This window comes from Engraulis encrasicolus, unplaced genomic scaffold (genome assembly GCF_034702125.1).
Source record: "Engraulis encrasicolus isolate BLACKSEA-1 unplaced genomic scaffold, IST_EnEncr_1.0 scaffold_40_np1212, whole genome shotgun sequence".
NCBI lineage: Eukaryota > Metazoa > Chordata > Actinopteri > Clupeiformes > Engraulidae > Engraulis > Engraulis encrasicolus.
This window is the reverse complement of record NW_026945709.1, coordinates 149,467-164,387: the sequence shown is the minus strand read 5'-3', so window position 1 is coordinate 164,387 and position 14,921 is coordinate 149,467. Positions and strand designations below refer to the sequence as shown.

Sequence of the window (14,921 nt, the reverse complement as noted above, 5' to 3'; positions counted from 1 at the left end):
GTGCAACAGTTGTGTTTCATAGAGTTGTGTTTTAAGTGGGTGTTTAAAACATGGTGAGGACACTTCCAAAGAGGAGCTCCTACTATCCTCATGAGGATTTGATGTGTCTGGGCTATGGAAGGCTAACACAAGTCTAAATAAAAGAAGACCAACAGCAATGGTGAACATGATGCAGAGCTGTGTGACGACTGACTGATCTTTGGGATCCTGATGTATGTACTTGTTTCGTTAGTAGAGACTAGAGGGAACAAATATTTATTCATAGTTTCACATGTTGCCTTTCTTAACAGATATTGAAACCCCCATCTGGTATGACAAGACAAAATTGCTAAAGTAATGAATCCCAGGAATATATGCTGAATGTCATCTCATGATCATACAGTTTAAAATGAGTTTGTCCTTTCTAAGCAAGCTGAATGACTGAACCTCTTTATTTACAGTACTGTTAACAAAATGTTCCCGATATACTACATGTATGAAATTCACAATGCATGTTTTCCATGTCACTTACATATTGGTATGCCTGTTTCTGAACTACCATGGCACAACCTCAAAACCATTGTGGAATATTAATTTAAAAGCCATGGAAGAGATATGGCAGTGGTGCATTACACAAGTTTTTTCAACTGTTTTATTTCTCCTATTTGTAATGTTCTAGGGCAAGAATGATATCAAAACCCACATTAAACAGCAGGCCTGAGGGAGGGGAACAAAGGGCTTTCAGAAGCCCATAGAAACTCATGACTATCAAGGTGTGAATGCAGCAATATACTCCAGGGGCTATCTCTTTTCATTCTAAAAGAGATCAAAATCCCCATCAAATAAAACTCTCATGGAATTCAAGGCACAAGTGGAAAACATTCAGGGGAGTTCTTCTTGTGATTTAAGTGCAATGACCCATACTGTAGACTGAGTTCAGTTTATTCAACTCCATCCACCTAACACAGAGGTAATTACTCCATGGGCCTATTAAAATATGACTTGCATTTGCGCAGGTTAATTATGCGGATTGCTATTCTAAACTCAGCAAAAAGATACATTTCATAATTACAATTAAAGATACGCTCTGAGAAACAAGTTGTAAGTAGTTTTACAGTGAAAAATGTCAACCATCTCAACTACATGAATCGTATCTATGCCTTGATGAAATTATGCAACTTTTTTTTCTTTTCTCCCTTCTCTGCATGATTATCTAACTCTTCTCAAAGCAGATGGCCATGCTGACCAGTCTCTGTGGTGGCAGTACAGATGCCAATTGGCTGGTAAACATGTGAGAACATCTGTTGTTATTTGTCTTCCATGTGAGAAGATTGGTTGTTATTTTTCTACCATGCTCTTAAATTGTGCTGAGTCACAAGTGGCCTGTATAATGGACAGATGGCAGTCTACTGTACATGGGGACTCATGCCAGTGGAGAGAGGACTGGAGACACTGGCGAGAATTCATCCATTCTTGTTGCCACTCAAAGCTGTACAGTACGGTCTCTCTCTCTCTCTCTCTCTCTCTCTCTCTCTCTCTCTCTCTCTCTCTCTCTCTCTCTCTCTCTCTCTCTCTCTCTCTCTATAATGGACAGGTGGCAGTTTACTGTACATGGTCCCTCATGTCAGTGGAGAGAGGTCTGGAGAGACTGAAGACCAGAGTTGTATAAAGTAGAAGTAAAAGTACTCTTACAGATGTAATTACAACACTAGTGGGATGATATTACATGATTTCAACTTCGTAATATCATATGGCTAGTGTTGTAATAACATGTGGAAAAGTACTTCTTCTTCTACTTTATACAACTCTGCTGAAGACACTGGCAAGTATTCATCCATCCATTTGCCACTCAAAGTTGCGCAGTCAGGTACTTTTACATTTTACAGTGACTCATAAAGCGACTGCACCATTATTTGACACAAACTATAAAAGTGTCCCATTCCATATTTTCGTCATACTGTACACTACAAGCAAGGCATACACATGCGTTTCATACCGTATACTGCATAATAGACATTGTACATGGAATGTGTATGAGTGCTTACGTACTTACAGTATATGGCCCATGTTTTGAAAGGGGCCAATTCCTCATATAGGAGTTCATACATTTTGTTATAAATATGTTAAGTGAGGATTTTTTTATGGGGGTTTTCTGTCTACCAGTAGCCAGTGCTGGGAAAGTTACTTTGAAAAAGTAACTAATTACAAGTATCAGTTACTTCTCCAAAAAGCAATTGTGTTAGTAACTGCGTTACTTCACCATAAAAGTAACTAGTTACCAGGAAAACAATTTTTTTTGTGTTACTTTTTTTTTTTGCTTAAAATGGCAAGGAAACGAAAGAACAGTTAAATTGGATTTTCATCCTTGTTCTGTGATGTTATTTTGGCTGTGATGTTATTTTTGCTTAAGATGCTACTATCAAGTATCAGTGGTGAATATTAATCCAGTTCTTCACAACATATCTAGGGATGTGCTCATTTCTCTTCCACGAGATGGATTTCTTTTGCAACAAGAGCCCTTAACAACTCCGACCCCACAGTGGATGGGGGAGACATGTTTTCAACCACATAACTGACGATTATTTTGTTGAGCTCACTCGTGTCCTGAGAAATCAGGTTTGGCTTGCCTCTGTCTCCCTCTTCGCTACAGCTGAAACTAGCTGCACGGGGGTCTGCCACCATGCAAAGCTGAGAGGTGCTTTGTGAAATTAGAGTCGCTTGTTACGGACATAACTTTGTTTCCAATGCACTGTATACTATGTATATAAACATTATTGCATTTGACTGCAACTAGCACGAAATGATTCCGGTATTTACCGTTGGAACATGCAACCTCGCGGCTTTACTGCCGTTGTGTCTTCTATACTTCATGCGCTCCCTGCTCTGTGTGTAGAATGACTTGTGTTTACGCGCGTGGGAGCAAGATAGCCGACACTCCGCCCACTTAACACTTTTTAGCAAATCACGTTTCAGCTATTTTGTTCTCATGCATGCAAAGGGTGAATGTGAGGATATTAAAAGCTGGCTTGGTACAGATTTATGCGGCGTTGCCATTTGCTCCTTGGCTTTGTCAGCTGCCAGTGGACACTCCGTTAGTAACGCCATTATACTCTAACGCCGTTACACTCTAACGCCGTTACTCCCAGCACTGCCAGTAGCTCACTCTCTGTTCATATCTCTGTATCACTGTATCTGTGAGTCTCCCGCTCTCTCTTTCTCCAAAACTCTCTGCTGAATCTTTCATTCAATTATCTCTCACTGTCCTTTTTTCATCACCCCAGCCCCGTCTCCCACCCTCCATCTCTCTTAACATTTCATAAGTTTCCATTATAAGACAAGAGTTGGCAGTCCTACTGTAGTTCTGAAGGGTTCTTTTTTTCCATCCTGTAAAAAACACAAGCAAACTGGCTGCTATAGCGTTTGCCAAGCTGGGAGGTTGAACAGTTGGCATCAATCTGAATGTGTAAAAGCCTTTTTCATTCGGCAGCAAAAATACCATCTGTTTTAGAAAATTAATGCTATTTTACAGGTCAGAATTGGCAAAAATTGAAACAGGCAGCATCTCTCTCTCTCTCTCTCTCTCTCTCTCTCTCTCTCTCTCTCTCTCTCTCTCTCTCTCTGAACAGGTTTTATCAATAGGCGAACTGGGCAATTGCCTTGGTCCCCACCAAATCTTCTCTCTGTAGGGGCCCCAAACATTCAGCACCGCCATGTTAAATATCCACACATGTAATTCAAAAGGGTCACATGTCTATACGTCGACAATTGGTTAGAACTGCTGCTCTCTCTCTCTGGTGGTCTCGCTAAAATACCGAAGATCAACATCAGAACACTTTGAAAAAAACTATGTTTTGAAAAAAAACCCCACTGTTATTCCAAGTTCCAAGTTCCAACATTTCTAATTACCAGACTGCAAAAACCTGCCTAAATTAGTTAGGTCTAGATGTTTGTTTCCAAGCACCACAGTACTGCAGCTCCATACATGTATATGCGCAATGATTGGAGCGCCGGTCAAATCTGGACACATTTGCACTAATATGCCACTGATCGGAAAAGGCAATTATGCTGGAGGGTTACAAATGGCAACTTGTCATGGGCCAGTGATCACACCCACGCTGGGAAGAGAGGAAGGAGAAAAGAGGGGGAATAAAAAACAATTAGCCACAAGTAGCTCAAATCTGCCCGCTGCTGTGCTTCGGCGGGCAAGATATTTCATCTCTTATCTAGCCCTTCACTTCACCGTATATAATTCATTTTTTTTTGCAATTGACAGTTTATCGCAAATTGGCCCTTAAATTGTGCTTTCCCCGGACTTGCGGTGATTAATTCTCCAATGGCCTATCGGCTTTAGATTTTTGAAGGCTGACATTATTTCCCTGACAAGACATCAACGGCTGAAATAATCATTTTCATGCGGCTTATAAATACAGTTTAATGAACACATAAGGGCCTAAATAAGAAGTAGCATAAGATCCGACGGAAGAGCTATGGGGTCTGCACACCTGGTAGGCCTGCTGACAAGACATAGTCGGAGGCATAATTGCAACCAATTACACTCACACAAACACCAAGGGGCCTTGGCTACACAGTGTGTCTTCACGCATCACTCTGTCTCCCTCCCTCTATCACTCTTTCAAGCTTCACTTTTTCTCTTTTTTCTCTCTCCTTCTAGTATCCCTTGACTTTCTCTGTCCCTGTCTGGCACTTTGCAATCTAAAACCTGATAAACCCCCCACACACACACACACACACAAACAAACACACGCACAGTCACATACATACACACACACACAGCAGGAGCAGGGCTGAGAGCAGGCCTGTGTTACAGCTTGGCACTTTATTAACTGAATTAAGGCAATCGATCGACTCTGGAGAAGAAGCCACTGGTACTTTTCTCCAGGCCACAATTAATAGCCCAGTGTGGAGACACAGCGACAACGGAGAAGACAGAGAGAGAGAGAGAGAGATAGAGAGAGATAGAGAGAGAGAGAGAGAGAGAGAGAGAGAGAGAGAGAGAGAGAGACAGACAGACAGACAGACAGACAGACAGACAGACAGACAGACAGACAGACAGACAGACAGACAGACAGACAGACAGACAGAGACAGAGAGACAGCGAGAACAGAGAGAGAGGAGCGGGTGGGGTACCTGGCTGAATAGGAGGGGTGGATGAGCTTAGGTTTATGTGTGTGTGTGTATGTGTGTGTGCGTGTGCGTGTGCGTGTGTGTGTGTGTGCGTAACCATTCCTATAGCTTATTCCCAAAGGCCTCTTATCACAGGGCAGCCAACTGATACGATGAAGGGGACAGGAGGATAATTGGGGGTACAAAAAGAGGAGAGAGAGAGAGAGAGAGAGAGAGAGAGAGAGAGAGAGAGAGAGAGAGAGAGAGAGAGAGAGAGAGAGAGAGGAGTCAGCAGAGGGAGAGGTAAGAAGTCAGAACAGCAGAGCTGCAGTGAGCAGCACAGTTCATCCTCTGCACTATCCATCATGGACGACAGTAGAGGAGGAGAAGGATCAACATGTAGTTGTGTGTGTGTGTGTGTGTGTGTGTGTGTGTGTGTGTGTGTGTGTGTGTGTGTGTGTGTGTGTGTGTGTGTGTGTGTGTGTGTGTGTATGTGTGCAAGCATGCATGCAAGCATGTGTGTGTGTGTGTGTGTGTGTGTGTGTGTGTGTGTGTGTGTGTGTGTGTGTGTGTGTGTGTGTGTGTGTGTGTGTGTGTGTGTGTGTGCGTGTGTGTTTTCCCTGAGCAATCACAGTTTGTGTCATTGCTGACACAGTCCTTCTTAGTATATTCGTCAGTGCTGATGCCTCTTCCACTCCAGGATGCTCAGGAGTTTATTGAGTACAGTAGTACTGTCTCCATCTGTCTCTCGCACAATCTCTCTCTATACTCTATATTTGCTCTCTCTCGGTCACTGTCTCTCTTTTTCCCTGTATCTATCATTCTTGTTCTGTCTTTTTTTCTTTCATTCTTCCTGTTTCACAATGCTCCTATTTGTCTTTCCTTCTCCCTCTCGTACATTCTGCTGCCTTTCTCACTCTCTCTCACTTTGTCGTGTAACATCTTCTTCCAGGTGTCTCAATGCCATACTCCTGCTCAACATAGTTTTTTATGCACTAGGACAGGGGTGGTCAATCATTTCGGGCAAAGGGCCAAATTGGGTTTTGGTTATTGACTGAAAGGCCAAATATTGCAGGCAACTGGCCTGTGTCTTTAATAAGATATAATTGGTGGTCTATTTAAGTCCTGCGTATTGTAATGAAATACCGTCTGAAAGCATTAGCTTTTCTTGTAAGGATCTGCAGGCCAGATGAAAGGACTAAGTGGGCTGCATGGTGACCCCTGGACCTGATAATGCCCACCTCTGCACTACGAGTATGTGGGGAAAGACAACCACATTCTAGAAAACATGCTGAGTTCCTTCAGTCAAGAGAACAAGGCCGACAGGCGGACAACAGATGCGTCCCTCTATGCCAGTTCCAACCCCCTAATCCCCCCCCCCCCCCCTTAAAATGCCCCCTTGACCTCCTCCTAACCTGTCACTTGCTGAAAAGATACACACTCAATTCCCATTATAACGCATTTGAAAGGACTGAACAATTACATATTCAATTGCAGATTTACATATTGAAGGTATTTTAAACTATAGAAAAAAGGAAAAAATTTGAGAATCCAAACATTATAGGTGGAAATGTGTTATATGCGTGTACTTTATAATGAGAATTGGGTGTATTTGCAAAATGAAGCCAGCTTTTAGATTAAAAACCCATTTTCTTAAATATAAACAGAAGAGAGTCAAGAAAACTTTGAAACCAAACTAATTTAATTACATCAAAGACACAAAGTGACATACAGTGCAAATGCAACAATTGTCAGTCTTTCTATGATAAAAAAAAAAACATATTGCAAATAAATCAAGTCAACATGCCCATGTAACATAAAAAGCAAAACTGAACACAATGCAATTGCGCTCATTAATCAAACTGCTGAACAACATATAACGAAACAAAATGTCCATATAACATGGAAAATGAACCAAAATGTAGAGGGAACCATTTCAAATGTCAGGAGGTTCAAAGACAGCAATCATGGCATGGTCTGAATAAAAAGGAAAGTCAATACAAATGTCTATGTCTTTAACCAATTGTTTGACATAAACGTGATCCAAGAGTCCACCATGATTGTGTGTTGGTGATTTCACAATTTGCTTGAAACCATTAGATGTCATGGTTTTGACGATCAAATCACTTGGGTTTTGAAGAAAATCAATATTGAAGTCCCCAACCACAAAGCAGCTTTTGGAACCCATAACCAGGGTACCTAAATCTTGCAGAAAGTCTCTCTTGTTGGCTCCATGTGAAATGTAGACATTAATCACAGACATATTTCCATCTGTGACTTTAGACATTTGATAGAGGTGGTTGTTGATGCATCCCGAGACTTTGAAATTCTCTTTGTAAAAGGTTGCGATTCCTTTGCCTCTTCCTTGACTTACAAAATGAGCATTATAGCCTGGTAGTTGGAGAATGTGTGTCAGATCTTCTTGATCAGGGTTGCACCATGTCTCTTGTAAAGCTATAACTTTTCCACATACTTTTGGGTCTTCTTTCAAATTCTTAAGGTGGCGAGAGAGAGAGCGTACATTTAGGCTTGTGATTAAAGTGTTGTCCTTTTGCAATTTGGCTTTTGCATTTAGAGAAAGTCCTTGCAATCTTTTCAGTTCCTCTAATGCAGAGGGAGAAGGGTATAATTTGCTTGTCTCAAACTTTTCTAATATAAACAATTGATTGATTGATTGCACCCTACTCATCATAACATATCCTTGTGCTGCTTCTCTCACGGATGTCAGGTCAATTGCCAATGAATCGGGCTTCACCACAGTACTGCCCTGCATTTTGTGAGCTGTGCAGGCAAAACAAAGTTTAAGTGGAAATTGAATTGCAGTCATGAAGTCGTTTTGGGATGTTGGATTTTTAGATGTATTGAATCTGAATTCAATTTTTTCAATGGGGGTGACTGGTGTGTTGGGAAATCGTTGATTTGTTACTGCTGAATTCCTTTTTCTTCTTTCTTTCCCAGATTTTTTGTCTTTGAAGTGGACCAGCACTGATTTGATGACCCCTTGTGAATCTCTCTCGAATCCAACAACTTTCCCAATGGTTCCATTTGTTAGAGAGTCTAGAACATCTAAATTGTGTGTCAGCATAACTTGAGCACCAATCTTAAGTTTAAGTTCCATCTGCAAAGGTGTGTTGAAAACTGATCCATCCTTCCCTATTTTGGGGTTGTTAGCTGGTTTACCAGACCTATATACGCTGGCAAGAAATGAATGACAATTGGCCTCCATACTTTCAAGCTTCACTTCATTGACTTCATTAACTCCTTTATTAGTACAGATAATAAAAAGAGCATTTTCTGGAATGTCAGCATGTCCCATTGGTCTCACTCTCTGTTGAAGAAATGAACAATCCTCACTAGATTGATCACCAGTTCTTACTCTATTGAGAATTTCAGCATAAGCAAAGTCCTCCCCTTGCCTATGATTGTAAGTCAATAGTAGCACTTGGAACTTATTCCAAAGAGGGTCCAGCAGATGAGTTATATGGTAATCAGTACATAATGGTTGTTCAAAAATGTATCTTCCCAGGACTGGTTTTAGTTGAAGAAGATCTCCAAGCAAGATAATAGAGCAGCCTCCAAATGGCTCTTCTGTGTTTTGTTTCAATTCACGCAGCCGTAAATCCAATTGATAGAACATATCTGCTTTAACCATGCTGTATTCATCAATGACTACCATTTTTAAATTTTTCAGCTGTTCTCGCTTTTCATCTCTTGTTTTGTCTCCAAGGGATAGGAATGTGTTTCCAAAATTAAAGTTGAATGCACTATGTAAAGTCATGCCATCCACATTTGCGGCTGCTGTTCCAGTAAAAGCTGTGATGAGTATGTAGGGCTTATCTGGATCATCTCCTGACTGACGCAACATTTTCTCAAACCATTGTCCCATGGCTCGTATCAAAAGACTTTTGCCTGCTCCAGCTCCACCTTGGATGATGAGCAATGGTGGGTCTATGGAAGTAGGAATACTTCTTGACATTTTCAGCTGTTGTGAATAATTTAGAATAATGTTCAAGGCCAAACGTTGATCACTATCAAGACTTGATGTGAGAGACTCCAATTCCTCCTGAGAGCAAAGCTCAACAGTTTTGAAAAGTCCAGTCGATGTTGACTCAGCTTCTTTGTCCAAATTTTCTGGATTGAGCAAAACATAGTCAGGGTGCTCAGAAACTCCTTCTTCTTCACATTCCGCCCTGTCCTGTTCATTCTGGGGGTCCATTTCATCTCCAACAGAATTGTCTTTAAGCTCTTGTGCTTTGGCCAACCCATCCTCAACAGATTCAAGAAATTCCATTATTTTACATTTGACTTTTGGAATATCTGAAGAAAGAAATCTTTTTTGGCACTGTTCAAAGTTGTCTTTTTCTTCCTTTAGGTTTGTATTGTGAGGAAGATAGAGCTGAAGCTCTGAGAAGAAGTATTCATGTTGCTCTTTTTCACGATTAAATTTATGAAAGCGCAATACTTGTGGAGATCTGAGCTTCATGAATGGAAGCTCACCTGGTTTCAGATTTGTTATGATGATGAACTTTGGGAGCTCAAAAACATAATCATGATCATCATAACTACTGGTTATAATGTGTTCTGTATATTGTGCTGCTCCATCCTCATCAAACTGTTTTGGAACTTGCCTTGGAGTAAAGTCATACTTATCATCTATCTTTCCAACAGATTGGTATCTTTTCACAAATTGTGCGTAGCAAAGTTTTATGATTTGAGGTTGTGTCTTGCAATCTCGTCTGATGTATTTGTCATAAAGGGAAGGTTTCTCTTGGTACTTGCCATTTCTTCCGTCCACTTCAATTACTTTCTCACATTGATCCACATTTTCTTCATCTACTCTTTCCAAGTATCGACTTGGATTGAATCCAGTTTGTGCAAAAACAGTTTTCACATTAGAGTCCTTCATGTGCATGCTGGGAATTATTCGAAAATATGCTTCGCTTTCTCCCATTTGGCGATGAGTTAAAAACACTGACACCATTTTCTTGAGTCGTTCTTTTAGATTATCATTCATTGAGTCTTTGAGAGCTTCCTGTAAAATCTGCATGGTGCCACTATCATCCTTACAATAGTAGTCACTTATGTAGGTTATCACTGCAAAGTAATCAAGACATAACTGAAAGTCCATATTTCCGTTCCAGGCGGATATCCATTCAGGATTGAAAGTATTCACCATGATTTCGTCCACATCTCTCTTATAGTGAACTGAGTAACCTTTCTTATTGACTGACAAAGCCTGTTCATATTGCTGTAATAGAGAGAGATTAGATTTTTTGTCAAACTTGTCTGGACTAACGGCTTTGAGGAGATTTTCAATCCGTTGCCGTATTAATGTCTCCATCTCAATGTAGTGGTTTTCAAGAGTTGCCTCTCTAATCTGTAGGGCAGTGATTGGTGCATTTCCATCCAAATTAAGCACATCTTCAAGTTCTTTAAGCAAATCCTGTGGGACAGAAAGTGCTTCCTTCTTTTCATATTTTCCATTCTCAATCATCTGCTGAAGTCTCCACTTTAATTTGCGCTCATCAACTATTTCGTCAATTCGCTTTTGTTTGTAAAGGCAAATTTGCTTGAACTTGTCTTCATTTTGAAGGACTTCCTTCACTCCTTCTAAGACATCTTTGTGGTGCTTCATTTTAATATTTCTTTCCTTTTCATCAGGATAGGTAATTTTGGATGGTGCACTAATGATGGTCTTGTGAATTGGAAACCGAGGAAAGTTGAATCTGCAATCAGTTCCATATTTTCTGCAGGCTTTGACGGTGTGATTATGTACATTCACTTCTTTGACAATTTCAGCTGTGGACGGATCTTTCAAAGACACAGAGATGAATAAGTCAGCAAATTGAACCAACGCTGATTTGTGCGCCAAGTCAAGGGCATCTCCAGCTTTTATTAGGTTTAGGGCTTGAACGATGTTTTTCACTGTTGGTCTTGGTAGAGCAGAAAATTTTTGCCAATCCATCCACAGAGTGCCATGGGCATGTGGAGCACCTCTCAGCTGGAACTCTATGCGATAATTGTAATTACTTAGAGTCAGTGGAGATCCACTGGATAGCATGATGTGTTTCAGAAACATACGAAGCCGGTGTTGAAAATTAAGAGTTGCATTTAAGAGATTGCCTCTGATGAACTCATGCTTGCTGGGATATGCTTTCAGGAATTCGTCGATAGGTTTGTCATCAACATAGAACTCTTCTTTTCCATCTATACATTCATATGTGATCTTATGGCCTTCCAGCAATGATGTAAAATTCTCAGGCCATCTCATGTCAGCACAGGACAATGTAAAGAAGAATATGAAAGGTCCAAGATTTTCAAGCTTTGCATACAGCTCATGCCTTGCCTTTTTCCAATACCTTGGTGTATTTTTAATGTTATCAAGTACCATGTAAGGGTCTTCCAATGAGTAGACACAAGAACCATCTGGTCTTACTCGTTCCAACCCACGCTGAAAAGATAAGTTGATGTTACGATTCATTTGCTTGAGTTCTGTGTGAGCTGCAGCCATAAAGACATATGAAGGACAATTGCCACATCGTTCATCGACATTTAATATTCTATGAACCCAGTAGTCTTGTTCTTTGACAGAAACTGTTCTTTGCTGGTCTTTTCCATTTTTTCCATCAGGGAATAGACATGGAAATGATTTGACTTCAAAGTCCTTTTCATACAAAATACTCTTAGGAATTTTACCTTGTCCTGGAGCAACTTGAGTTGGTTGGGCAAGATTTTCCTCAACATGAATTTCAGGATGATTTTCTCCAAAGCATGTGGATCGGTTGTAATCAAACTGAGATTTTCTAATTGGATCATTTCTTTCATACTCTTCATCTTCATCTATGTCTTGGTCTTCAACTGATGCTGATTCTTGTGTGCTGTTTTGATTTTCTAATTCTTTGTCAACATTTTGGGAGTTAATAACCAAGTTTTCCACTTCAATTTCTTCCTCAGGAAATAGGATTTTATAACCCTCAGGATCACTTTCTAGGCACCTCTTTTTAAAGTCAGGATCCTCCAGTATGCCTTGATAGTGTGGATTTCCCATAATGGTAAAGGTATGTAATGCTTGGATGACTTTGCGTATATCAATCAGCTGTTGGGCATGAACACCAGGAAAATTGAGTCGTCTTTTCAATTGGACAACTGCCAGACCAGCATCTGCCGGGGTTCTTGGAAGTTTTGTCAATGTTTGTGTAATATCAGATGGATTCACGGGCACACTAACAGTCTTATCCTTCATGGCGTTCATGCGACTTTTTGGAAGTAATACAATTTTTTGAAAGATGAGGTTTAGTGCAATAAGTTGTTGCTCTACTTCTTTGAGTTTTAGCTCAGGGTGAGCATCAAGATTAACAAATTGCAAGTTGTTTTGATTGCACATTGGAGGCATTTGGTTCTTTTCCAGGTATCTCTTACAGGTATGACACACACAGTTTCCCACTAGAGGATGCTGATCACTTCCTTTACTGACAGGAGGATAAACTTCTCTTTGTGGAATAACACCAATGTACTTCTCTACAGCACCTGGATACTGTTGTTCCATTGATTCATGCCAGTTTTCAGTCAGTTCAATGACCTGATTTTCATGCAGTTTGCGGTGGCAGCAAATACAGAAATAAATTCTTCCACTGCGAATAGAATCTAGGAAGGCCTTTTTTCTTTTGAACACGGAGTCTACATTTGCCCGGCGTTGTTGACGTTTTTTGCTTTTTTCCTTCATTCTGTATTTTTCAGGATCCTCCATTTCATTTTTTCGTCTTTGTTTTCTGCCCGTTGTCTCTTTTGCTCTAAAACTCTCAGGGTCTTGCTCCATTTCATTTTTTCGTCTTTGTTTTCTGCCCGTTGTCTCTTTTGCCCTGAAAGTTTCCGGGTCTTGCTTCTCACATTCTTCCATTCTGCGTTTTTGTCTGCTTTTTGCCTCTCTCTCTTTATAAGCATAGGCATCTTGGCTTTTCTTTTGCATTCTTTGCTGTTGTTTTTCTGCTTTTAATTTTGTTTGATAACCTTCAGGGTCTTCAGTTTGTTGCTTCAATCTACATTTTTTCAATCTTGCTTGAGCTTGAGCTTTCTTGTTCATTTCCTGTTTTTTGACAAGTGCATCCATATCATATAATTTGCTACATGAAAGACTATTCTTCAAGTGAATGGTGAGACGTGCAAAAGCTTTGTGACATCCATTACAAATAGTTTTTGGTTTAATTTCTTGAGATTGAAGAGTTTCATTAGATTTAGCTCGGCACATTTTCTCTGCTTCAGGCTTTGTTATCTGAAAAATGTTGCACGTAGAGGGGCAGCTTTTAAGAGAGGGTTGTGTTGGTTGTTTCACTGCTGCAGCATATGAAAGCTTTTCACGTTCTTCCATTCTGCGTTTTTGTCTGCTTTTTGCCTCTCTCTCTTTATAAGCATAGGCATCTTGGCTTTTCTTTTGCATTCTTTGCTGTTGTTTTTCTGCTTTTAATTTTGTTTGATAACCTTCAGGGTCTTCAGTTTGTTGCTTCAATCTACATTTTTTCAATCTTGCTTGAGCTTGAGCTTTCTTGTTCATTTCCTGTTTTTTGACAAGTGCATCCATATCATATAATTTGCTACATGAAAGACTATTCTTCAAGTGAATGGTGAGACGTGCAAAAGCTTTGTGACATCCATTACAAATAGTTTTTGGTTTTATTTCTCGAGACTGAAGAGTTTCATTAGATTTAGCTCGGCACATTTTCTCTGCTTCAGGCTTTGTTATCTGAAAAATGTTGCACGTAGAGGGGCAGCTTTTAAGAGAGGGTTGTGTTGGTTGTTTCACTGCTGCAGCATATGAAAGCTTTTCACGTTCTTCCATTCTGCGTTTTTGTCTGCTTTTTGCCTCTCTCTCTTTATAAGCATAGGCATCTTGGCTTTTCTTTTGCATTCTTTGCTGTTGTTTTTCTGCTTTTAATTTTGTTTGATAACCTTCAGGGTCTTCAGTTTGTTGCTTCAATCTACATTTTTTCAATCTTGCTTGAGCTTGAGCTTTCTTGTTCATTTCCTGTTTTTTGACAAGTGCATCCATATCATATAATTTGCTACATGAAAGACTATTCTTCAAGTGAATGGTGAGACGTGCAAAAGCTTTGTGACATCCATTACAAATAGTTTTTGGTTTTATTTCTCGAGACTGAAGAGTTTCATTAGATTTAGCTCGGCACATTTTGTCTGCTTCAGGCTTTGTTATCTGAAAAATGTTGCACGTAGAGGGGCAGCTTTTAAGAGAGGGTTGTGTTGGTTGTTTCACTGCTGCAGCATATGAAAGCTTTTCTGGCAGAGGCTCAATTAAAACAGAGCATTCCTTTGTAGGCACTTGTATGAGAGGCAAACTTTCACACCTTCGTAAAAGAATGAAGTAATTCTGCTCAGACGGTGTGTCAACTGGACTTTTAGTGCGAGGCAATTTGGAATCTTCACAAAGAAACCATCTGGATCCATCCTTGAGATATGCTCTGTTATGTCCTGCTGTGGCTGTGCCCATATGAGTGATGGTGCCAATGACTTCATATTTCTCCTTGTCAACAATGGTGATATTTTCAATTTCAATAGGAGCCATATTCTTCACTGTTTTGCCTCCAACATATTCCATTCTCAGTAACTGCAGAAGGAGGTATTGTGGGTACTTGGTCATGCTCAATTTTTCTTTATAAGGCATTTTTGGGCTGTTTGGATTTTCAAAAGAACATTTTCCACACTTCCGTCCATCTGATTGGTAATTGATGCAGAAATGTCTCTTTAATAGGCAATTGAGTGAGAGGGCTGCATTTGTTCTTGGAAAAGAAACACTAAGGATATTGTTG

At 40.1% G+C, this 14,921-nt stretch overlaps 1 protein-coding gene across 1 annotated transcript in view; it reads right to left on the bottom strand.

The window, feature by feature from the left end:
- The window catches only part of LOC134443953 (testican-1-like), a 126,331-nt gene that overhangs the window by 89,576 nt on the left and 21,834 nt on the right, over positions 1 to 14,921 (bottom strand). The window lies entirely within an intron of this gene.